The 23556-nt window shown below is 46.8% G+C and overlaps 1 protein-coding gene across 14 annotated transcripts in view; it reads left to right on the top strand.

Annotated features, from left to right (window-relative positions):
* Ldlrad4 (low density lipoprotein receptor class A domain containing 4) overlaps positions 1 to 23556 on the top strand; it is a 303729-nt gene that overhangs the window by 5709 nt on the left and 274464 nt on the right. The window lies entirely within an intron of this gene.

The raw sequence follows: 23556 nt of genomic DNA, 5'->3' as shown, positions 1-23556 counted from the left end.
CATGTGTGTGCCCTTAGTCACTCTGCTTCTGACTGCCCTGGAGCGTCTCTTCAAAGCCTTATTTTGAAGAGGAAACGACCCATCCCATCCACTCTGGCTGGCCCTTCCTTCTCACAGGGTGTGGTGGGGACCCTTTGGTGTGTGTGGACTTCCTGCCCTTGGGGTTTGCAGAATGCAGGCTTCCTGCCAAACTGCTGGTTCCTGTGTGCTTGCGGCCACTTCTCTCCAGATATAGGCAGTTACTGGGGAGGCGTAACTGAGCTTTGTTCCTATTGTGTGTGGACCCAGGGTCTGGCACCCTGTGCGCTGAGTTGGGGTGGCAATTTCTGTAGTAGAATCTCACTGTCTAAGGTCAGAGGGCTGCTTTCCGAAAGGCTCCTTGAACCTGGGCGGACCTGTACGGACCCTGGCACACAGTCAGAGCACAGTGGCAGGAATGCCACTTATGGGCATGTGTTCTCTGCTGGACGCTCTTCTTAGAGTTGCACATGTATTGGCTAATGTGATCTTCACAGAAGCTCTGTGACACACACAGCTCTGACATTCACGTTGCACAGACCCAAGTCAAGAAGTTATCCAAAGTCATACAAAATGGTAAACAAAAAAAATGGAGTCCTGAAGAGCTCGGGCCGTCTGGCTAAGAGATGTGTGGCTTTGATACTTTGGAAAAGGGCTACACAGACAGGCTACACGTTCTTCTTCAGAGGCCAAATGAGTTTGAGAAGAAATGGTTGTTGTAAACAGAGACTGCACGTTTGTTTCCCAGCCACCCACACAAGAATAATCACAAAGAAACTATATTAATTACAACACTGTTTGACCCATGGCTCAGGTATATTCCTAGCTATCTTTTATATCTTTTTAAAATTGATTTTATTGAGCTCTACATTTTTCTTTGCTCCCCTCCCTTCCTCTCCTCTCCCCTTCAACCCTCTCCCAAGGTCCCCATGCTCCCAATTTACTCAGGAGATCTTGTCTTTTTCTACTTCCCATGTAGATTAGATCTATGTATGTCTCTCTTTGGGTCATCATTGTTGTCTAGGTTCTCTGGGATTGTGATTTGTGGGCTGGTTTTCTTTGCTTTATGTTTAAAAACCACTTATGAGTAAGAAAATATGATAATTATCTTTCTGGGTCTGAGTTACCTCACTCAGTATGATGCTTTCTAGCTCCATCCATTTGCCTGTAAACTTCAAGATGTCATTATTTTTTTCTGCTGTGTAATACTCCATTGTGTAAATGTACCACATTTTCCTATCCATTCTTTGGTCGAGGGGCATTTAAGTTGTTTCCAGGTTCTGGCTGTGACAAACAATGCTGTTATGAACATAGTTGAACACATGTCCTTGTGGCATGATTGAGCATCCTTTGTATATATACCCAAAAGTGGCATTGCTGGGTCTTGAGAAAGGTTGTTTCCTCATTTTCTAAGAAATCACCATACTGATAACCAAAGGGGTTGTACCAGCTTGCACTCCCACCAGCAATGCAGAAGTGTTCCCTTTGCCCCACAACCTCTCCAGCATAAGGTGTCATCAGTGTTTTTGATCTTGGCCATTTTTTACAGATGTAAGATGGAATCTCAGAGTCGTTTTGATTTGCATTTCTCTGATGACTAAAGATGTTGCTAGCTCTTATATCTTAAATCAACCCATTTCTATTAATCAACCACAAGGCTGTTGCTTACCAGTAAGGTTCTGGCATCTATCTCCTTTGGCAGCTACATGGTGTCTCTCTGACTCTGCCTTCTTTCTCCCTGCATTCAGTTTAGTTTTCCCACCTACCTATATTCTGCCCTGCCATAGGCCAATGGTAGTAAAACATGTTCACAGTATACAGAGGGGAATCCCACGTCAGGGTGCCATTTCTCTACTTGTCTTTGTGTAGGCCTCAGTAAGATTCTAGCCAGCAAGCAAGCTCAGGGTCCCCATCTGCCTCCCCACGTGGTGTTTCCTCACCTCTCTCCCTGTTCTGATTCCACTCACTGCTCTCTGGTCTGTGGTGAGAGTCTCAGTTCTGAGAACTGGACCACCAGCATCTTTGTGTTTGTTGGTTTACACCTTCAATTCCTTGTGAACACTTGTGCATCTTGGGACCCACACAGAGTCCATGTAGGTTTGGGATTATAGGAAGAGGTAAGAGCTGAGAGATGCATAGAAAATTGTGCCCTTGCTCTGTTTGGAGACCTTCTCATGGCCATAGGACAGCAAAGGACAGCTTCTAAGCTCAATATCCAACAGATACTTCTTTGGGGCTATTGTCTGGGTTGTGTGCCATCTCCTATACAAATATGGAGTACACCACTCATTACAGGGCATGTTGGAGCTTTTGTTGGGTTGGTCCACAGGCTGGTCTGGAAGGTTCTGTTTGGGGAGATGAGGTCTCTCAATGACTATTCTGGTCTAGGTTCTGTCTTTCTTGTGTCTGCAACACTGTGAGTACCCAGAACTTGGGCCTGTCCAAGCATAGCTGTATCTATTAATAGCTGGGCGGAAATAAGATTTTTTTCCTTCTATTCATTTACTACTGAAAATAGGAAATACAGAAAGAAAGAAGGAAAAGAAAATTTATCGAAATTGCCCATGGCTCTACCATCTCTAGAGTTGATCAGTATAAGCAGTTTAGTTGATTCTGTTCAGTTTATTGACTGGGTATAAACTTATATATAGAATCTTATCGATTGGTTGTAAGATCACATACAAAATTTATATATCCTTTTCTTTTGAAACATTGTATTCAACCATGATTATTTCAATGTGGTTTAAATATTGTTCCAAAATATTTCTTATGATGAGTATATACTATTCACCTTTAGGAATCTTTTAGAAAAATATTTTTAATTGTATATGTGTGTCTGTTTGTGGGTATGTTCCCATATGTGCAGGTGCCCGTGAAGTCCAGAAGAAGGTGACAGTCGATTCCTTGAGTTGGAGTTACAGGAGGTTGTGAGCCAACCTCCTTGGGCTCTAGAAACTGAACCTGGGTCCTTTGCAGGGCAATACTTGCAGTTAAATGCCGAGCGATTAAGTGGTTGCTTCTCCGTGCTACACGTTTGTGTCCTCCACTGAGGCATGTCATGTTCTCTGTACTCGTACATTTCAACGAAGGTCTCAACCCTTCCAGACCTGTATGCTACCCGACAAAGCCTTGCCTCCCACACTGCTCGCTCCTAAATCTTGAGAGAAATGAAAATCATTTTAGTGGGGTCTGCTTAATAAAAGTCAGTCTTTTATAGAAAAGCTATAGATGTAGACTGTTTGAAGCAGTTGGAGGATGCAGGAAGAGGGGATCACTCTTCCAGGGCTGGTTGTAATTAGTGGACTGTAGTTATCTTCATAGGCACCTTCATTCCTGGGGTGGGGGGACTTGTGTACAGTGCAAGGCGTTCATCTGTTCTGTGGGTGTGTGTTGGGGGCATGACTCAGTACACAGTACCTGGCAGACAGTAGGCAGGGTCCGTGGGATTGTGCAAGCAGTTCTGAGTGAAGCCTTCATAGGAGTGTTCAACAGGGATACAGGCATGGAAAGGCACCGCAGATTGCAGTGCGGCTAGGGTGGCCGTCTCTTCCTGGAGTCATTCTGCACCATCTGCCTGAGCTTTCAATCTCAGGGCAGGTTCTTCCGTGTGTCTGGAGGCACAGTGAGTGCCATATCCTTCCCGAGGTATATATCCTTCCCGAGGTATATATTCCCACTCATGGGGAGTGGGCAGTGTGCATAGTACCAAGATCTTAGCGATGGAGTCTCATCGCTAATGGGGCGATGACCGTTCCATAGACCTGGCTAGTACAGTCCCTTGGCATGTTCTGGAGCCCATGGTGGTGCTGTGTCTTCAAATGGTACCACTTTTTGGTAGATGTGGTTGCCGTGAAGCTGTGTGCTGGGTAGGTGCTAGAACATTTACTCAGTATCCAAGTGTCTGAAGATTACATGAGGTGTAACCTTCCTTTGTGTACGGCTGCCTGGAGTTGCTTTTTATTTGTTTGTTCTTAGTTTCTGGCTCACTCTTGCGCAGAGATTGGCTGCCTGGGTGCCTTTTGGATATGTTAGCTGCAGGAAGTCCAAAGTGGTGTTGACTCTCAGTTGGCTTGGCTGGATGTTTGCTTTTCTGCAACTTTGGCTATTAAAATTGTTGCCCCACCCTAAATCATGCTTAGCTTTCGTCTTATTGGTGTTTGGATTATGACATAATCTTTTTTTTAAGTGGTATGGTTCTGTGTTTCAAATATTTTTCATCTGAAAAGAATTTTAAAAAAGTATGTGTACAGTGTGCTGGCTAGTTTTATGCCAACATGATACAGGCTAGAGTCATTTGAAAGGAGGGAACCTCAACTGAAAGAAATGTCCCCAAAGATCTGGCTATAGGGCATTTTCTTAATTAGTGATTGATGGGGGAGAGCCCACCCCGTTGTGGATGGCACCATCCCTGGGCTGGTGGTCCTGACTTCTATAAGAAAACATTTTGAACAAGCCATGATGAACAGGCCAGTAAGCAGAACCCCTTTGTGACCTCTGCATCAACTCCTGTCTCCAGGTTCCTGCCCTATTTGAGTTCCTGTCTTGACTTCCTTCAGTGATGGACTATTTGATGTGGAAGTATAAGCCAAAACAAACACTTTCCTCTACTGTAGGAGGAGGCCGCGTGTTTGTTTCCTGGCTGCCCAGAAACTGAAATAACCACACAGACACTGTATTAATTAAATCACTGCTTAGCCCATTAGCTCTAGCTTCTTATTGGCTAACTCTTACAGATTAATTTAACCCATCTCCATTAGTCTGTGTATTACCACGTGGCTGTGGCTTACCGGCTAAAGTTTCGGCATCTGTCTCTGGCAGGGCTGCATGGCTTCTCTCTGACTCCGCCTCCTTTTCTCAGCATTCAGTTTAGTTTTCCCTGCTTACCTCTATTCCTTGTGCAGGCCCAAGACAGTTTCTTTATTAACCAATGGTATTCACAGCATACCCTCATCACTCTACAACTTGGCTTTTGGTTGTGGTGTTTTATCGTAGCAATAGTAACCCTCACTAAGACATACAGTTATAATTAGCTTTGCATAGTATATCAGTTCAAGAAAATCATGTTTTTGTTTGTTTGGTTTTTTTGAGTCAGGGTTCCTCTGTTACCTTTGTTGTCATAGCACTCACTCTGTAACCAGGCTGGCCTCAAACTCACAGAGATCCATCTGCTTCTGCCTCCTGAGTGCATTAAAGGCAATGCCACCACACTCGGCTGTACCAAGTTTTTAAAATCTGGGCGCACTTAGATAACTAAGAGTCCTGTCCTGATGGAGAAGGCTGTCCCTGCCTGGTCCACTGAGGAAGCTGAGCTGGTGCAGGGATTTGAGCATAAGCCTTGGGGTAACTGCCCGCAGTATCCGTGGAAGGACTGAGCAGGCCTGTGGCTCCAGGATCCCCATAGGGCTTATCACTGGGGGTCGCTGTCACCTGTTTCTCCTCTAGCCATCCCTCTTGTCTCCCTGGACTGCTTGGAGACTTTGTCAACCCAGAACGTTTCTAGACGCCATCCCTCACTCTCCTGATCTCCAGCGTAACTAGTTGCCCCTTTCTTACATTTGGGGAGGACAAAATGAGATAAGGGCGTGTGCAACCATTTGGGAGGGGTCCATTACCACACACCCTGCTTCCTAAATGGACGCTATTAAGCCAAATATGAAGTGTGTATGTAGTGCCTGCCCGGAACTGGAATGTGGTAAGAGGCCCAGTTCATGCTCTTTGGGGACTTAGAGACTCTGAGAAAAATGGAATATGATATAAGAAGCAACTGGCAAATAAGGGCTCTTCCATGAGCAGACTTATAATCCAGTCTCGTTTCAGAAAAGCATCCCACATCGAGGAGAGAGAGGCCGCTAGGCCCAAAGAGTGGCGAGTGCAGGGGCTTCTGCAGCCTACCTTTCGCTCACTCTCTTTCCTCCTAGAACTCATATGCTGTCCAAGCCCTAGGTTCTGGGAGTGCAAATACTAAAGATGCAGGTCTGTCCCCCACTGTCAGAAGACAGGCGTGCACAGGGTAGTGACAGCCCTGCTGGAGGAGAGAGAGGAGGCTTTCTGCGGACTTTGGAAAATGAAGGGAGACTTTAGGAGGGACTAAAGGTTTGTGTTCTGATTGTGTCCCCAGCCTCCACTTCTCACCGCCCTGTTCACACCTATTGTCCCCAGTGTGGCAGGATTGAAGAGTCCCAGCTCTCAGGAGGCCATTAAGCCAACACTGAGGGCATGGAGTAAGATAGAGGTGAACTCACAGCCATGTGGCTACAGGTCGGGAGGCTAATGTGTCTAACTATGTCCCAGATACATGGCAGTGCTCACAGCTCCTGAAACTTCAGAGTTTAAGTTTAAATTATTTCTGTTAGTATTTTATTTCTTAGAGTTTCTGGAAAACAAACTCGTGCTCTCTAGTAAGCACTACGCTTCCTACACCCCCAGCTCCTGTGTCTGTAGCTTTTATGTGCCAACACTGTTTGTTTTACCACGTGGACACTTACAGGCTCCTTTCCCAAGTTTTGTTTGGAGGGTTGCAAGGGGCCGGCAGCTTAGGTGATGTGAAAGACTAATGCATTGCTGACCCAGAGAAACTGTCCTCAAAATATTGGGATTATTTACTCAGGTTTGGAGCATGGGCACTGTTTTAGTTCCTAAGAATGGGGCCTTTTAGTTTAGTAAGTTAGTTCCCTGTGTTTGACGTGCACAGAGCACAGGGAGCAAAAAACCATTTCTTTAACTGGCTTCACGAAATGTGCATCATGGGTAAGACATAAGGGTCTTAAATTTCAGACACTTGTGGGTACTCGTGCTCAAGACAGTGAAATGTGATGGGAGGCAGCCCAGCATTGGGACAAATTGTTGAAGGAACAAAGTCTTTCTGGGATAGATTGGGCATGAGGGGTCCTGACAGGTTTTGTAGTTGAAGGATGGGCCAGTTCTCAAAGGCGAAAACAGGGTGAGGAATTTTGTTGGAAGATTGTAAACAAGGACAAGGGCACACGTTTGGTTAGCATCAGCCATGGCTGGCATTCTGTGATCATTGTCTTGTGTCATGGTGCTGGGCTGTGGATGCCCACCCTTCGCCCATTGAGAAAGAAAAACAAGCCTGTCGTATGCTCACTGTACTGGCCAGCTTTCTGTTGCTGTGACAAAGATCTGCCTTCACTGGCCCATAGACAGAAAAGAGTCATTTTGTCTCATGGCTTAGACCTTCCAGGTCTCTTTGGTTGGGGGTCTGTGGACAGGCAGTGCATCATGTTGGGGGGATGGGAGGAGTCATGTGGTAGAACAAAACGGTTCATGTCATGACCAGAACGTGAAAGCAAAGAGGATGTTGTCCTACTATGGCTTTTGAAGGCAAACCCTCGAGGACCTAGAGACATTCCACCTGCGGAGGGATATCACATTTCCCTAGACTGCCACCCTGACGCCCAAGCTTTTGGGAGGGAGCTTCAGTACAGTCATTATAGCCCCTTTGGCCTATTGTCATCGCTGATTGTTCACACTGTGGGTTGGGGCTTGACCATTGTTGTTTAGTAATTCCTATTTGTTCGCAGTTCGATAAATGATTAAATCTTATACCCATTCAGTTCCCACAGGAAGTCAGATCCATCAGTTTCATGTGGGAAAAATAATGCTTTCTGTTTGCAAAACATTTCTAACTTTTTAAAGCTTTCCACAGAAGACATCTAATTTCATGTTCCTTGGCTTTATGGAGCGAATAATTAGTGAAGTGTACATTGAAGTGTAATTAATAAATTTGTTACTTCTATAATCAGTGTGCCTTTTAGCTGAGAGTGGAATTCAACTTGGTTCTTTTTTTTTTTTATTTTAATGTGCAAAGCCAAATTGGAAGGCAATCTCCTGTTCCTGTCCAAGCCCCACAGCAGGCTGTTTCCTGAGGGCCATAGTGTCTGAGGAATCACAGTTGGTGGCGGGGTGGGCACATGGTAGTTGCAATTTTGAGAGGTTAGGATAACACACTAGAAATTGAATTTGCAAGTATATGTAGTTAAACCCACAAGAGTAAAGGGGTCAGACTGTGAAGCCCTCCCCAGGGGGGTGGTGGAGAACAGAGGCACCCTGCTGCAAGTGTGAGTTGGGGGCACACAGCAAGCGTTCATGTCCTTCCACAGCAAACAAGTGTTTTCTGGGGGAATCCATGGCTCTTCATGGGCCTCAGAGAAGCACTGCAGGTTCTGACCGACTTGAAGACTCATCCTGCTGCTGGCATATGATGTCCAGCCCCTTCCTGGGTCTGTGTTCCACTCACGGGAACTTCCGTCCACAGCCTAACCTCTTCCCCTTGACCCCCAACATAGTTTTGGCTTCTGTCTTGGTACAGGGTGTTCAGCTGGGGATCCAAGCTGACTTCATCTCTGTTTCTTCCCTTTTGGCCCAAACTGCTTCTGTGTCTTGTCCTGGTTGCCTGTGGTGTGGCTCCGGCCGCTGAGCCAGTCCTGGCAGAGCTGGCTGATGTATCCTTGTTTCTGATCATCTTTACCGTTGTGTGTGGTGACTCTTCTCTTTCTCTGCCGAGTGTCCCGAGCCCCTTCTTGTGTTCCCAGTGTAAGCCTTTCACACTGATGCTCACACTCGCTTCCACAGTTTTCTGCCTTCTCCCTGGAAGCCCCAGGAAATGTTGCATCTGGTGCACGAGCGCCTGCAGCTGCACAAAGCTGCTGCTAAAGACAAGTGCTGGGACAGCAGACTCCACCCTGTCTCTGAAGCCCATAATAAGGACCGAGGGCTGGCATGTCTGCTGGTTTTCCTCGGGTCAGTCCCTCTTAGTTTCCCAGGAGAGCAGCAGTGGCAGGCGCTTGCTCCTCTTAACAGTGCTTGAGGTCACCGGTCAATAGTTTAGGTGGCAAATGAAGTGTTTTCTGATCTCTGGTAATTAGCTTGTGTGATCAATACTTGCTGAATAACTTCTGCAGAGGACTTTCCTTGTCGTTACGCACAGCGAGTTGGTGGCGGGCTTGCAATAAGATGGCAGGGTCCCTGATGAAGGGGTCTGCCCTGCAGGAAAACTGTGGATGAAACACACTCTTTGCATTTGCGTAGAAACCGGGCATGGGTTGCCTCAATAGATAAACTCATTATATTGTCTGTCACTCAAATATACTGTCTGCCATCGGAAGACAGCGGTAACTGTGATCCATGAAGCTTACTTTCTCGTCTACTGTTGCTAGGCTATGGTAAGACATCAAGGAGGGGGCATTTTTTCTTGTTCCTGGAGGTGCTACAGAGGGATATCTCGACAAGGCTGGGAAAAGAATTTAAGAACTATTCTTGAAAGCAGGCTGGAGAATTTAGCACACTCTCGCTTGGAGCAGATTCCTTCTAGGACCTGGTTGTCACTTTCCGTGTCATTTAAGATAACATTGTCTAGGCAAGACTATCTTTGGGTATTGGCTGTGAACCCTGCCAGCGAGGCAAAGTTGGTGTCATAGTCAGGAGGGAACCAGGGCCCCACCTCATTTGCATGTGGAGAGATTTCTAGATGGAAGCAGAATCCTTTCGCTGGAGTGGTTATGTTTTTACATAAGGGAGCTTGCCCTGATTTTCAGGCTCAGAGCTCTTACCCCAAGATGCCTACTGGGCAGTTTCTTTTCCAAGTGTCTCAGTCAGAGTGTAGAAAAATGAACCGGAGTGGGAGTGTGGCTCGGTGGCAAAGCCCTTGCCATTAATTATCAAGGCCATAGGTCTGGTCCCCAGCACCATAAAAGGAAGGAAGAAAGAAAGGAAGAAAAGAGGGAAGGAGGGAGGGAGGAAAAGAATGGAAGGAAAAATTAAAAAAATACTCTCACTTCAAACTATATGGAGGTACCTCTTGCTCTCTCTCCTGTCCATCATTGTCCCCTTCAGGCCCTGTATGTTCACTAATGTCCCCTTGATCTTCTCCCTAATGTCCTTTAGTCTCTTGCTGTCTCATTTTGATCGCTGGCAATTCCACCTGCCCAGTGATTCAGGCCTCACTTCTGGCATCTTTAGTCCATCACACAGTCCAGCCTTTGAGTAAATCTTGTTGTTTATCTGTAAATGTATCACAGGTCACACCACCCTTTAGGGTGCTCCCTGTGTGTGCTCCACCTGGGAGTCTGACTCCTCCCTTCAAAGCTCCTCACAAGGAGTTCCTATCCCAGGCCTCTGTGATCTCCCTGCCGGAAACATGAGTGTTCCTGGCCTGATTAAGGCCTTTGCTCAGGTGTCCTGCCTTGGTCAGGTGGTCTCCCCACTGTGCTTTTTCCTGTCTGTGGCATTCTGTTAGAGCTGGAAGGTATCCCTTCCGAGAAAGCACTCGAGAGCAGACAGATCACTGCCCTGTCCACTGTCCAGCAGCAATGCAGTTTTGCTAGTTACATGGACAAGTGGGCATAGGAGCTAGGGGGCCTTGTTTGGCAGGGGCCCAGAGAAGTTCAAGACTCAGGGCTTGGTGAGACTCTGGGGCTGAGGCAGAGCAGTTCATGGGCTTCTGTCTGCGTGTTGATGCCTAGGTGGCGGTCAGGGGTGGGTGTTCCTGTGGGTTAGGTCAACCCTCAGTGCAAACAGTAAGTTCTGACGGAGCGGGTAAAGTACAGGAACAGGCTTGGGGGTCATGTCACTCAACACTCTCATCCCCCTTCCCAGGGCTAAGTTTCTACTTACCTACACTATTCTCCCCCCAGGATTGGAACTGAACTTAGGACTTCATCCGTGTTAGGCAAGCCTTCTTCCTCTGAGCTCTGCTCCTGATCTCTACATCAAATTCTTGTTTTATTCTTTCCCCCACAGAATAGCTGCCTTCTACAACTCAGGAGAAGCAATTGTTTTCTACACCACCTCTAGCTTTCCTTTTTAACTCTTTCAGTCTTAAATCCCTAGCTGCATAAATTACGGGTGCATTAAATATTGCTATAGGTTTAGAGCAAATCCATTGAGCTGTGACCTAGAATTAGATTTATGAATGTTCTAGAAATCATCTTAGAAAGGTGTGTGTTTTTTCTCCATATTCTCTGTTGCCAGGAAAAGCTCAAAGTGGAGACGGTTAAGGTCTAGGAATCTCTGTTGCTCTCTTTCCAAAACAGACTAAACGTTTGACTGTTTCCTGGAAGTCTGACGCACTTCCAAAGTCGGACTGTGCTTTTATTCTGGTATTGCAGGTGAATTTCTGAGTTCAATTATTTTGTTGTGTCTTGGGTTTAAAATCGATACAGTGAAAATCGGTTCCCTTGTGGAACAAGGGGACGAGGGCCTGAGAGAAACAAGTCCCAAAGAGCAGCAGTTTCTCTCCACTGGTGTTTTCAGCCTGCGTGTAATCGTCCACAGCACCAACCATGTTTACCTTGAGAAAAGTGTGATTTCTTCCTTTGTTCACTCGGCACACACTGGCAGTCTTGCCTGGAGCAGGGAAGGCGTGAGCAAAGGCTGAACAGCCGTCCTTACCTTTCCCGAGAATCTGGTTTGAATTGTACCTCCTCACCCCCAATCCACAGACCCCCAAAGACAGACCGAAAGGAAATATACAGAAACATTAAAAATAGATGCCTTGAAGTATGGTGCTAAGGGTAATCTAAAAAAAATTTTCTTTTTTAAAAATATGATCTTGTGTTTCTGTTTTTATAATGAGAACATTCCCAGTAACGGGTGTGGAACTGAAAGCCAGTTTCTGAAAAATTGTGGAAAACAGTTAGATGTGTATCTTTTTAAGTATTTTGGAGGCAGGGATGAAGTTGCTATGGGGACAGAAAGTTACTTTTCACAGAATGATTCCATCTGTCCCTGTCTTGCTCCTGGAGCCAAGCTGGGCAGTCCTCTGTGGGACAGAGTTTGTTATTAGATGGGCAAACAGTTACATGCCAAATTACTGTTCCTTCCTTTTCCCTGAGATCACTGTCTAGTGATGGGGAAAGGTCCTCAGTCCTTTTTCTGAGCTGACGCTTCGCATGCCATGGTCACCTGTGTGGTTTGGTAGGCCGGTCTGCAGTCTGGAAGGCTCTGCCTCTGCCGTTGGAAGCGCTGCTTGTCCAGGATGGTCCGCGGAGTCCTGCTCCCTCAGCTGGAAAGTGGGGGTGGAGTGGGGGTGGGTGATGACCTCTGCATGCCTCATAGCATGACCATGACCATGAGGCAGAGGACGAGGACCAAGTGTTCCCCTTGTCTAGTAGTGCTGTGCCCACTTCCTTCTGTGATCAGACTGCAGGGCTCCAGGAAGTGCTCAGAAATGGGCTGTCTGCACACGAGGCTGCTGTTCACCTGCTCGATACCAAGGGAGGCTACCACGGAGAGTGGACCTGTGGACAGTGACTGCCAGCGTCTGTCTCTTATCACCTTGGGGGCAGAGGTGATGTGTTTGCTTCCGTCTCTAAGGCCAAATGGAACCCTGGTTAACAGGAAAAGCAGTTGGAGGATGTCCAAGGATCGTGGGGTCTTGTTTCTTGCTCTATGTCCATGTAGCGTGAACAACTCAAGGTCCAGTTCTCAGTGGACACTATTACATCATTAACCCGTGCTGGACACCATGGTTACATAAGCCCCCAGTCTCAGTTTTCCCACTGAGAGCCCCCTTCATGCCATCTAGCTCTTTCCATGCATTATTTGATTCATTTAATTAATTTGGATTAGGAAGTGTCATGAAGTTGTTTTGCTTATTTCTCAAGTGGAGAAATAAGGTCTAGAGAATTTTCTCAATTGGTTGGTTGGTGAAGATCTTGTTTGTATAATAAGAGGCTGGGCAGATCGTGGTGGCTCCTTGGGCTCCTCCTTGAGTTAAGTGATTGTGTCTTCAAGGATCCCATTCTGTGAGGCTGATTGCAAAGGAAACCGTGTAATAAGCATGGTTCTCATACCATCCCTGCTTGCCACAGGCTTGTTCTGAGGAGTTACCCAACACTCCAGGAGCTGCTGGGCGCTATGGATTCTAACAGCGTGGTTCAGATGGCCCGCCCTTGTCCAGGTGAGGACAGCAGGTCAGACCTGAAGCGAGACAGAGTTCTCTGACTGGATAGCAGTTGTCTGTCATGAAAGGAGGCGGAAGAAATTCTCAAAAATGTCACTGTTGGATTTGTGCCCTTTATGCGTTACCTGTAGTTGGCGTTTCCTCACTTAGCTCAACCGGAAGAGCATTGGACTTTCCCATGCTGTGCAGGTTTCTTTCCCCTTGGACATGAAGTACTTAGGGATGGAACAAAAGTAAAACAACTGCCTATTGTAAGCTGGCTTATTTTTTTCTTCCCAGAAAAAGGGTGAACAGGTGAGAAGATGCGTAGATGTGGAACCAGGTACATCCCAGCTCTGAGAAGCAGAGTCTGAGGGAAGAGAATTTAGCCCCTACCTGTCTGGCCTCACACTTGAGAGTCCACACAATGGTGGCCGGGGAGGGGCCTGCACGCCGCAGCTGCACCATGGATGGTGGCTGCCCTGGTGTTTTAGCTGTGCAAATACACGTTGATAAAACTGAGCCCTGGGCGAATCTTAGGCACACTGCGACCAGTACTCGCAGGCCTTAGCCTCTGCGTTGGCTGTGAGGAGCTGTGGAGTTTCTCATCAGAACTTTGGCATGAAGATGGTTGCTGGCATCTGTGCTGGGCATTTGAGTTCCAGACTGGGTGAGGCCCTGGCCACTGGTGGCATGGGCTCAGAGAACTGGAAATGGTCACCTAGTGAGTTTAGCCTCCTGAGTGCAGGGATCTGAAGGAAGAGCATTGAAGGGGCCACTTGGAAGTTTAAACATTCTCCATTTTCATCTAAGCCCGTATAGGAATTTTATTAGCTCTAAATGAGTTTGCCCGAATAGCTCCCTTTAAATTCTAATTAGCTAGCAAATGAGCTGGTACGAGTTCTGATTAATCAGAATGAGTTACAGGTATTGATGATTAGGGTCTTCAAGCAAATGGAAGTCCTGGTTCCCAGCCTGGAGAGACTTTCAGTGGTCTAGGGAAGGCTCTGTCTTCTTTCACACTTCATCTTCTACCTTTTTGAAGCCCTCACTGGGCACTGCAGGGTCTGGGGACAGGATAAAGATGCCCTAAGTGTCTTAGGTCCTGGGGGGGACAGAGTTCAGTGGTTGCTAGCAGGTCTTCATCCCTGCACACCATGGAGGGTACCCTGTGCTGTGCTTCCTGCATGGGGACGATATCCGTGACATCACACCATGGAGCCAGAGGAAGTGTGTGTACCCATCTCACTAAAGCCAGCTTCAGCAGGCTCCTGGGACCGGGACCCCCTGGCAATGTGCTGATCTACACAGTCTATCCCATGCCAGTCATCAGGGACCTGACTCCCACTCAGCTCATGAAGCAGATTCATAAGTATATAAATATTTCTTGGATTGTGCTTTGTTTTGGAATGGACTTTAGGCAAATTCATTGCTTTATGACTAGAAATTTGGAAAAGCCAACTGTCAATTCATGTCATCTATGGACAAACTTGACTGGGGGTGTTTTGTGAAGGGTCGTAGGTTCACTTACGAGTGGAACAGTCAGGATGCTCTCTGTCCCCCTAAATGTTCAGCTCATTGCCTAAGCAGGTACTATGCCTTTCTACTGTCCCCCTCGTGTGGCCATCACTGCTCTAGGTCTTTCCTGGGACTCTTGTGGCCTTTCTGTGGGTTCTCTCTACTGGGAGGTGCTGTTCCCACCACTAGGTGTTCCAAGAGAGTCCTGGCTTCTGCTTTCTCTGAGTGTGTGTTGAATATGTGCACAGACGCATGCGTGGCTGTACACGTATGCATGTCTCCATGTGCCATTGCTTGCTTTCTTTAGAGGATAGCTTAATTTTTAAAATTAAGTCCTTCGAGAACTATATATATATATATATATATATATATACATACATATATATACACAATATATGTATATATCTATATCTCTCTCTACATTTTATCATATTCTTTATATTCCTCCAACTCCCAGATGCTTTTCCTCTCTATCCAATTTCTTATTCTCTCTGTTAAAAAAAAAGACAGGGGCTGGAGAGAAGTTAAAATAGATGTGGCTGTTTCTCTTAGAAATAGTAGCCATGGGGCTGGAGAGATGGCTCAGCGATTAAGAGCATTGCCTGCTCTTCCAAAGGTCCTGAGTTCAATTCCCAGCAACCACATGGTGGCTTACAGCCATCTGTAATGAGGTCTGGTGCCTTCTTCTGGCCTGTAGGCATACACACAGACAGAATATTATACACATAATAAATAAATAGATATTTTTTAAAAAACGACAAAACTGGACTAAAACCAACCAAAAAAAAAAAAACCCCACAAAAAGTATGGCGTCCGATTTGTTGGCCAGCTGCTCCCGAGCACGGGGTCTGGAATATGGTTTTACACATAAACTCAGTGTCACTCCTTTGAAGAAAGCTGATTTTCCCTCTCCCAGCAGCTGTCAATTAATAGCTTCCCGTGAGGGGCGGGTCTTTGTGCCCACTTCCTCTCCTCTGTATTGTAATTTTCTCTGGCTTCATCTTGCTCAGGTCTTGTGCAGGGGTTACCACAGCTGTTGAGGGGTCACTGGCGCGCGTCTGCCCAGTTGTGTCTGGAAAGAACGATTTCCTTGAAGTCACCCACCACCTCCCTCCTCAGATCCCCTAAAGAGAGAGGTGTGATAGCGACCTACTGCTCTGGGCTGAGTTCTTCAGTCTCTCGCTCTCTGCACGTTGGCGCCATTGCTTTCTGACTGTGACTCTGCCTGCCTTCCCTGTCAGCCACAGCGGTTAGGCTGTCAGCGTTCATATTGCCAGCGCCTGACTCGGTACCTGCTGCATGGCGGGTAATTGCTGAGTGTGTGGATAAGTGGGCTCACAACAGCAGCGCTCAGGGGATAATGGCACGCTGTGTTCTAGTCTTATGCTTGTCTAGGAAAGAACTGACTGAGTTTCATGCTGTTTGTGTCTGCTCGTACCTCAAAGGTACGTTTACAAAAACCCGAAGATGCTCCAAACTCAGCCCTGATCCGGATGCTTGCTATCTGCTTCCCTGACATCGTCTGTGTCTACCCAAAAATTCAGTGTCCTCCCAGGGTGACCTCCTGCACGCTTTAGCAATTCTGAAATTCATCATTAATTTGAAGAAAAACAAAAACAAAAGCAAAAAAAAAAAAAAAACAACCCTGTGTTTGCACTTGGAGACTTGAGATGGGGCAGAGATCCCGCCTGGAGGTAGATAGCAAAACCTGGGCTGAGTATATTGGAACCCAGGGCCTATCTTTGGGATGGAGGGGGCTGCAGGACAGGGGCAGTGGGTCAAGGCCTTCATGCTGAAAGCCGCTGCTTATGGCCATGGTGAAGAGCTTCATCACTTCCCCCTCCTGGCAGGGTTCTGGTGACACAACAGGGGTGCCCCATCTAACCACAGCACTTTAGGGTGTTCTTTCAGGAGTAAGGTCCTGCTGCCCTGGCACCTGCTCCCATCGTCCCTCATGGCTGAACATTCTGGATGCCACTTTCATCAGGACCTTGGGGACGAGCAGTTGGTACCCTCCAGCCTAGGTCAGATGACCGCTGTTGTGTCGGGGCTACTTACATGCTAACTCACATGCTTCAGGGTCACCACTGGGTGGGCTTCTTTGTCACCAATTTCAGTCTGTTTGCTTCTTTGTGCAATTCACAAAAACTACTGAAGTCCGCATATCAGTGCAACAGTAAAATACTTCAGGGCAAATGGGAAAAAATGAGCTGAACAGGTGTTTTGGTTTGATGAGATATGTCCCTTACAGGCTCATGTATTTGAACAAGAGGTCCCTGGTTGGTGGTGTGGTTTCGGAAGATTATAGAACTTTTAGGGGGAAGGACCTGTTGGAGGAATTGCATCACTGGAGGTGGGCTTTGACAATTTATAGCCTGGTCAACACTCCCTGTTTTCTCTTTCTGCTGTGTGTGTGTGTGTGTGTGTGTGTGTAAGTGTCTCTCATACTCCTGCTGCCAGGCCTTCCCTTGCCATGATGGACTGTATGCTCCCTGGAACCCTTTTTCCCCTGTAAAGTGCCTTTGCCGGGTGTTCAGTTCCCGCAGCAGTAAAGTAACCGTGACAACAGGCTTGGTGACACGAAGGAAGTTCTTTGGATGCTCTGACCTAGAACCGTTTGTTGTTACACGTCCAGGGAAGTTCATCAAAGCAATTCCGATTTGCATTTGCACTTCTCTTTAGTAGGAAACTTCAGGCCACGGCCACGCCAGCCACCCTACTGCTGGCTTTGCTGCCTTTCCTTCTCGGATTGGTAAAGGGACTTGGTTCCAGGAGCTTGCAAAGAGGCTTTTAATCCTTAGGGACATTTTGATTTTAGGGCCTGGAGCTGCATTCAGGTAACTAGTAGCATCTAATTACTATGTGGACTCGGCATAGTGTGTAGGAAAAGAAACAAGAAACACTGACAAAGTTGTCTTTACTCACTGTCTACCAAAAGTCATTTCCAAGCAGTTATTAAAATCTTCTGCAGCAGCTTTGGCTTCCCACACAGCTCTGACCCCAGGTTGCTCCAGCCTGGTTTATTTCAGCTGTTAAGCAATTAGCACCAAGGTTGGATCTAAGCAATCTCCCTGCCTTGCTGATCGGGAGCTTTTGATATGGATCCTCTCTTTGCCGGTGTTTTTGGTGCATCTGGGATCTAATACCTTTGTTGCTTTTCTTCATTCTGCGCTCCTGGGCTGTCCTTCACTATGAAAGCACGGGAAGGTTTGTGTCTGTCCCCCTCTCCAGCACCTCTTCCCTACTGTTCTTGTTTCCCCAATGGAGAGCGCTTGTGTCATTGGGGGGGGTGTCAGGGTAGGGCCCCAAGAAACAAGAGGTGGGGAATTGAGCGTTCTCGTCCACTCCCACTTCTGGCTCTTAACCTTGGGCACATAAATAACTTCAATGAGGTGGACGTGATCACATGTCTCTAACTGCGGCAAGGAATGATGAGACAAAATATTGGGAGAGCATTTAAAGATTTATGTCAGCGTGTGTCCGTCCCTAGCCACCCTTCCCTCCTGCCTATCTTTTCAGTCATTTATCTTTCAACCTATCAATTTCCAAACTTAAATTAATGTTAAGGTAAAGGTCCTTGGTTTTGCTTTTTTGTTTTCTTTCTCTTACCTGCCTATGATTTTCTTTGTGCTTTGTAATTGCTAATTGACCTTTGAATTCTTTGAGCATATTTATTGATCCACATGGATTGATGTGGTGGTTAATATTATACTCATTTACATTTACATCCGCAAGTGTGGTCACCAGAGGCTTAGGTGTCTCCTCCTCCCTTCCCTATCATGCACAGATGGACAGACAGACAGACAGACAGACAGACAGACACACACACACACACACGCACGCACGCACGCACGCACGCACACTCTTCTACCTCTAGCATGTCTTTTGAATGTTTCTATGTGGAGTTTGAGCTTTTGGCAGAGTTTATGAACTGACAGACCGCGTGACTGAACACATGGTTGGGATTTCTGTCTTCAAGGACAGACAGAATTGCTCATTTGAAAGTGCAGTTTAATAAATAGTGAGGAAAAACTTGCATCATGTACCTCATTAGCAACTTGGCTAGGCCTGTTAGGGGAAGCAGACAAGCTCCCATGAACATGCGAATGACCTGTCTGTGGTCCCTGTAGCTTAGATGGGACATGTCTTTTCATACACACACACACACACACACACGAGATTCTGAGAAGGCAGAGGGACTGATTCTGGTATCCTGAATCTCCCTTTGGAGAAGTGGAGGACTCACTTCTCTCTCTGGGAGCTGTGAGTCAGTGCATGAGGGCAAATGGAGAAGCATCCTTGGAGTGACTAGTGTGTGCACTGTGGAGCGAGTAGGGGTGGTTCTGAGTCTAAAGGAGCTCAACTAGAGGCTGCCTGGCTTGTGCGGGTGTCCCCAGGACTTCCTACAAGTCCTGCCATCCACGAGAACTTATTCATTACAGAAATAAAGGAAGATAACACAGGCAGGGAGGGGAGACTTTCTTCACACATTGGGTGTAAGTTATGCCAATGTTGGGGGTCGCCAGCGGGTTTTGCTGAGTTTATTACAGCATAAAATCCTACTCCAACTCATTAATATTCACAGACTTTGCAGATGCTTTCTGTAATGTTTATTATTGCCATACTCACTTTTCACATGTGAATCTGGGACTCAATGAGATTAAATCATGGGACCCGAGTCAACCCAGCTTCAGTGAACTGGGGCTTCCTTCCAGCTTGTGTGTGTGTATTTACGTGTGTGTGTGTGTGTGTGAGTGTGCATGCTTGCTTGTGTAGGTGAATGTATAGGCCAGAGGTTGCCCTCCAGTGCTGAGGTTACAGATCTGTCCTACCACATCTGAATTTTGAAGGGAAACGATGGTGTCGGGGGCTCTGAACACAGGTCCTTCTGCATGCAGAACAAATAAATACTTTACCCACTGTGAGATCTCCCCAACTCCCAGCCCACATCTTTGACCTTCTCTCTCTGTCTACCTTGCTATGGCTAAGAGGTCCCTAGGGAATCTGGACAGCAGTTTTCAATGGAGAAGCAATAGGTAGCATAGGTCATTTCCAACTTCAAGGGGAGTGAAGAGAAGTGAGAATTTTGAAGTCACCCTGTACAGGATTATGGGAAACCAATGTGTAAAATGCTCAGCCTGTATCTCGTGGAATAGGAATCAGGGCTCAAAGAGCTCTTAATTCCTCTTTTCTGTTCAGTTGGTGTCTCCCAGGGATTACAAGGCAGGCTCTGATAGATGCATGAGCAGATGCTCAAGAGCAAATTAAAAACGCATTGTTAAAAAGGGATTCAATGTGTGAACAAAGATTGGCATGGAGGTTGGGTCCCTGTGTTTTTAGAGACTAATTAAAGTGAATGAACAATGATAAATTCAGGTAACCCATATTACCAGAAATCTCCACTGAGCATTTACCGTGGAGCTAATGGCGGCCTGCAGAGGTCTGGACAGTCTACACCCATCGGCTTTTGGCTATGCTAAGACCATCCTGCTCTAAGATCCCTGGTATCTAGGGATACACATACCAATACATTCCAGCATTCTCGATCTGGGGACTCAACAAGGTACTGGATGCCACTTCTGGAGGCTAGCGTCAGCTTTCTGTAAGAGCTCGACTGGAGCTGAGGCAAGGGACTGCCCATGGGTGCTTGCCCTTATCAGTGAGATGCTGCGTGTGTTTATTTCATATAGTTAACTGCACTCAAAGGACAGACCCCACGGCCCCGCTGGGTGTCTGGCTAGATGTGTGTGAGCTACAGTAGACACCAGAGTGAAGGAAATAGGATCTGCGGCAGAGAATTCTGATTCTGTCAATGACGTGGAAATTGGCCTGTGTGGGGGTGCCTGTAGAGCAGGCCTGGTCCCCATCTGTCTTAGCCCTTTGTGACACTGAGGTGGGTAGGGTGAAACCCCAATAATTAGGCCATGTTTCCTACTAGCCTATGTAGACCCGGGAAGCTCTGCAGCTAAGTTCATAGTTAAGTAGATACAGATGCATCTTTCATTGTGATGGAGCATTGCTCATTAGCATCACAGCACACAGTCATGGATCAATATCCCTTGTCACCAGCCATCATCATGGGAGATACGTGCCGTGTCTGGCTAGCCTTGGAAAAGACAAAGTACAGTTAATCCTTTAGCGTCACCGTGAAGTTCAAAGACTGTAAGTTGAACCATTGTTAGTCAGGGCTTATCTGTCTTCTTAGACGCATACCAAGACAAGATTTTTTTTCTTTTTTCTTTTAAATAAGGCTAGATTAATTTTGTTGCTGGTAGTCTATATTTTTTATATTTTTTTGTATTTGGAAAACTGCAGCGCACAATACCTGTCTGCTCTCTATGTGCTACCATACAGTTCACGAGCTTCCGAGCTTCGGGCAAGGGGCTGGCGGTTGAAACACACACACAAACACAGACATGGACCTCTAGTCACTGGTAAGAAGCCCCTTATTCAATAGCACCATGGAGGTTTATATACCCAACAGTCAGGTGGGCCAACAGGTGAAAACCTTATCCTCTGATCCTCAAGGGCAAGGCAACACGGGCTTGTGAAGCAGAGCTGGTAAACAACTTTGACACAGCTTTCAGTAACTCAAATCAGAAGGAAAGTAAAGATCTCTAGCAGGGAAGAGCAGCTGGAGGCCAGCACTCCAAATGGTCCCAACAGAAAACTCCTAAAATAAAGTGAATATTCATTGCACACAGATATAGTGATGGTGTGCTGAGGAGAAACATGATTTCGGATAACTTAAGGCCTCTGTTTCAAACAATTTACATTTCAAACCATTTTACATTCCAATCCTTGGTTTATTTGTTTCAGAGACAGCAAAATGAGAGACTGTATTAAGAACAGTTCCACCTCTAAGGGAGGAAGCTGGCTGGAGCCAAGAGTTAGCATCTTCAGTGGCCATGCCGTAGAGAGGAGAGGGGCTTTTATGGCACATAGTGGGGACCTTTGGCTCATGTGCATAGTGTGGACTTCCCTGTGTATCCTCTGCTTCATGGAGTTCTACCTGCAACTTTACGAATGTCTGTTAACATCTCAAATTTACACCCAGTATTGTCATGAGTCATAGATGACCATCAACCACTCTGGATGTCTTTGTGCCTGTAAGGTGGCTGACTCCAGTTGGTTTCATGGGGTTGAGGGCAGGTGGGGAAGGGACGTTCAGCCTTGCCACCTTTGTGAAAGGCTCTTTGGACCTTCCTCTCTGCCCTAGATTCCACCCTCTGCTCTCAACTTCCCCCTCCCCCGCTTCAGCTGTGGTCCAACTATTTTGGGGGAGCTAGACCTGCTCCCATGTGACTGAGGGACATCGTTATTGTGCAGAGGGACCGTGAACTCTCCCCGCATTTCTGTCTGTTGGTCGGAGAGAAGAACCTGGATGCCTTGGAGTTGGAAGTGGCTGAATCCTTCCTTCACAGAGTCAGTCTGGGCTGTTGAATTCCAGAAGCTACATAGCTTCTCTCTTTGAGCTCTAGACAGGTCCCTCTTGAGCTCTTGTTAGCTTGGTTAAGGCCATCAGGTCGTTTTTTTTTTAGATAGGGTCTTTGTATTGTCCAGTCAGCATCAGTTTTGTGCTTTTGGGATTCACAGTTTCGGGTTGGTTCATTACTATAACAGAGCCACCTTGGGGTTGGTTCCTTAGCATACCAGAGTCTGCCTTAAGTTTGACTCATATTGAAGCAGCCCTGTGGCTCATCTTGCAAGCATTACATTACTCTAATACACACAAAATGTTTTCACTTATGTTTCTAATTTGAGCCTATGGGAGTGAACATTATTTGAGCTTCCACAGTGGAGATGGAGGCTTTCTCTTTAATCTCAAGTCCTGGGTGAATCAAGGATCTCCCGAGCCACCCCAGGACAAGTGGCTTCCAGGTCCTTTGTCCCATGTGCTCAAAGAATGAAATTTACAGAAAACAGGAAGGCGAGTTTAGAAAGGAGTTTTATTCTAGGATTGTAAACTGGGGCTTGAGAGAAAGAAAGGGAGTAAGCTCCGGAATAGAAGGAGTGGGTCCCTGAAAATGCGGTATCATTGAGCTGCTAGTCTAGGGGAGATAGAGAGAGAAAGCCATGCCTTTTGGAGTCAGGGACTGAGGAAGTTGTTGTGTTCAGCAGTGGAGGTCTGCAAGCAGCTGTGGGATGGAAAGGGGCAGGGATGGGGGGACTTGAGAGGACGAGAAAGTCCAGACTGTCCTGGAAAACATGCTTCATTAAGCCTTCAGCAGGTGTGATGGTAATCTCGGTTGTCAACGGGACACCTGGGAAGAAGGAACTGAAACAAGGAACTGAGGAACTGCCATCATCAGATGGGCCTGTGAGCACGTCTGTGGGGGCCGCTTTTCTTGATTTCTAATTATGTAGTCAGGCCCAGCCCTCCAAGGGCTGTGCCATCCCTAAGCAGGTGGGCCTCGGCTGTACAATAAAGTTGGGAGGGAGCCTCGAGGCCAGTCCAGTGAAGCAGTGTCCCTGGCTTCTGCTTCAGTTGTTGCCTCCAGGTCCCTGCCTTGGCTTCCCTCAGGGATGCACTGGAATTCAGAAGCCAAATAAACCCTTGCCCCCTGCAAGCTGGTTTTGGTCGGTGTTTATCATGGCAACAGAACAGCAGAATAGGGGAGATAAAGGTGTCTGAAAGTCAGGTGTCTGAAAAAGACTGGAGGAAAAGGAAAATAATTGCGCTTTCTGAGTTAGAATTCAGAAAAGCAGCAAGGCTTAAACATGGCAGAAGTTGTGTAAGCAGCTGCACTGGGGAAGGGACCTCTGGAAGTTATCTTACTATGGGGAAGATTATTCCTTCACCCCAATCTCCTTAGCATAGTGGTTCTCATCCTTCCTAATGCTGAGGCCCTTTCATTCAGTTCCTCATGTTGTGGTGACCCCCCCCAACCTAAAATTAGTTTTGTTGCTACTCTGTAACTGCAACTTAGCTACTGTTATGAATTATAAATATGGAATAGGCAGGATGTCTGAGAGCCCCTGTGGAGGTCATGACCCACAGGTTGAGAACCACTGCTTTGGCATGTCTTCAGGTTTGCGAAGCTGACCACTAGGGAGGTGATTGACAGGCCCAGATGGATTAACTCTTAAGGGAGGGGATGGCAGTATGCAATGTTCTC

The sequence above is a fragment of the Microtus pennsylvanicus genome, chromosome 4 (genome assembly GCF_037038515.1).
Source record: "Microtus pennsylvanicus isolate mMicPen1 chromosome 4, mMicPen1.hap1, whole genome shotgun sequence".
Classification (NCBI taxonomy): domain Eukaryota; kingdom Metazoa; phylum Chordata; class Mammalia; order Rodentia; family Cricetidae; genus Microtus; species Microtus pennsylvanicus.
Note: the sequence above shows the minus strand (reverse complement) of the source record. Positions and strands in the feature narration are given on the sequence as shown.